Here is a 2,252-nt window from a genome sequence, read left to right as displayed (position 1 = left end):
AACTCAATAAATCTGATTTTCCTATATTTATACAACTTAGGAATCTTGGTTTTCTCTTTTGTAAAGCACTTCATAACTTTTTTTTTTATTTACATTTTTATTGTCATTTATTCAGTAAATAAACAACATTCTGTACAGTATACAACTCCAGAGAGTAATTAGGTAAAAAAATAAAATAAATAAATAATAAGAATATCAAATAATAATAAGAATAAAATCTGATAATAATAATAATAATAATAATAATAATAATAATAATAATAATAATAATAATAATGAGAAGAAGAAGAAGAAGGAAAAGAATACTTTAAAAATAATAATAATAATTTCATTCAATTAATAGAAATGCATGACTTTATTTTCAATTATTATTATTTCTTTTCCTTTCTTCCTGGCTCAAAATGCCGTGATCTCCCTCGCTGCTGTTTTTCCGCCTGCTAAATCTGTGCTTTCAGTCTCTTCGTTTTTCTTCCTGCCTGGCTGTTTTGAGAGACTCCCTAAACCGCACGCCCGGCAGCCCACTGAATTGTGAATCCAAACAGCCGGAGCAGCAGCAGATAGACAGTGACTGAGGGAAGGGAGGGAGGGGGAGGGGGGAGTAGAGATAAAGAGTGAGAGAGCAGGGAGAGAGAGAGAGAGAGAGAGAGAGAGAGGGAGATGAAAAGCATGCTAAGCGAGAGAGAGGCGCTCACACTGAAGGAGGCAGAGGCAACAGCTACAGCAACAGCACGCTCCTTCCCCATCCTCCCTCTCCTCTCTCATAATCCCACATCCACGCCGGGGGAGATGGAGGGCGCCCTGACCCGCTGAGGAGCACTGTTTGAAGGAGAGGAGAATCTCACATGAGCCCCCCTCCCCCTCCTCCCCTCCTGTGAGTGCTTGGATCATATTTTTGGGACAATAACCAACAAGGAGTGAAAGGAGGTGTGTATACAAACGAGCCTGCCGGCGGGAGGGAGGGAGAGAGGGAGCAGGAGAGAAAAGAGGAGGATGAGTGGCATGTTTGGTACAGCTGCTGATGCCAGGGTCTGAGAGTGAGACAGAGACGCACTGAGGAGTGGAGGGCTGGCACGTGTGGAGCAACTTGTGGGCCGAGAGGAGAGGAAAATCACATACGCACACAGCTGGACAGATGAGGAGGCATCAGGGACCACGCTTCAGTCCTGGGTATGTCCACTTTTACTACACATACTCATACACACATGCATGTACATTATATCCTCAATGCTTGCTGTGTTTTTACCAATAGAGCACAGAAACACTTGAAACGCAACAGTGCGTGTTTGCAGATCTTCAGGGTTGACGACTACCCACCCTGACAAGTCTCCCTACTTGCCCTCAGATACTTGCAGCAAAGGAAGCAGGCTAAGGAGGAGAGATTTTGTGTGTGTGTGTGTGTGTGTGTGTGTGGTTATGTTTTACCATCTACATCCCGTTATAACATTATTGTATAGCACTGGAGGCATTTCATAATGGGTTTCGTAAGCTGTCAGAGTGATGCATGTAAATAAACCTCCACTGGTGGAATGTTGCCATGTTTCACGTCGCAGGACAAATTAAACAATCACTCTCATCTCAACATTTGTTTCAGTGGCTGTAACATCGATCATTACATTAACTTTATACGTGAGTTATTTTCAGTCATAAATTGTGCACATTAAAAAAAATCCGTAGGGTTTTAAGTTGTGTGGCTGGCTGCTTGGAAAAGCTTGTTTGTGCACTCTGGTCTGAGACATGTATAGCTCTGCTTACCCATGCTAGCCTGCAGGACGCCATGTGCGGTAACATGACATGCACGGCCATGTGTTATGTCACGTTGTGGCAGAGTGCATATGGCTTATGACAGCAGGTTTGCATGAGGTGCATCAGCCAGTTGCTCCATCTCTCTTCCTCTTTTTCCACCATCTTCCTCCTTTCTCTGTTTCCAATTATAGGCTGTCACCTCTCTCGCTTTCCTCCTGATCCTATCTCCTGTTTCATTCTCTTGCTAAGCAATTACCTTTACCAGACTCTGCCCCTCCGGACAGCATGGCTGGCTAGTTTCCTGTCCGCCCTTTTCAACAATCAAAGTGAAGGATGGGTGGTGATTTCATGGCCGTTTTCTTATGTTGTGCCCCCAACCTAAGCAACATCAGTGAAGCCTGAACGCGACAGCCACTTCATATTGTTGCCGCTCTCATAGATCCAGAAAAGATATGTTAATGGTTTCAGCGTGCAGAAGAATTATGCCTCTAATCATGCAATCAGCTCAT

The 2,252-nt window shown here is 43.7% G+C and overlaps 1 protein-coding gene across 1 annotated transcript in view; it reads left to right on the top strand.

Moving 5' to 3' along the window:
- Positions 1–687: 687 nt before the first annotated feature.
- LOC131980035 (leucine-rich repeat and immunoglobulin-like domain-containing nogo receptor-interacting protein 3) overlaps positions 688–2,252 on the top strand; it is a 42,486-nt gene continuing 40,921 nt past the window's right edge. Inside the window, exon 1 of the mRNA XM_059344169.1 lies at positions 688–1,167. The gene's annotated coding sequence lies outside the window, so the exon portion shown is untranslated. The remainder of the gene's footprint in view (positions 1,168–2,252) is intronic.

Source organism: Centropristis striata, chromosome 11 (genome assembly GCF_030273125.1).
Source record: "Centropristis striata isolate RG_2023a ecotype Rhode Island chromosome 11, C.striata_1.0, whole genome shotgun sequence".
Lineage (NCBI taxonomy): Eukaryota > Metazoa > Chordata > Actinopteri > Perciformes > Serranidae > Centropristis > Centropristis striata.
The sequence above is the reverse complement of the archived record's forward strand: the minus strand, read 5'-3'. Positions and strand labels throughout refer to the sequence as shown.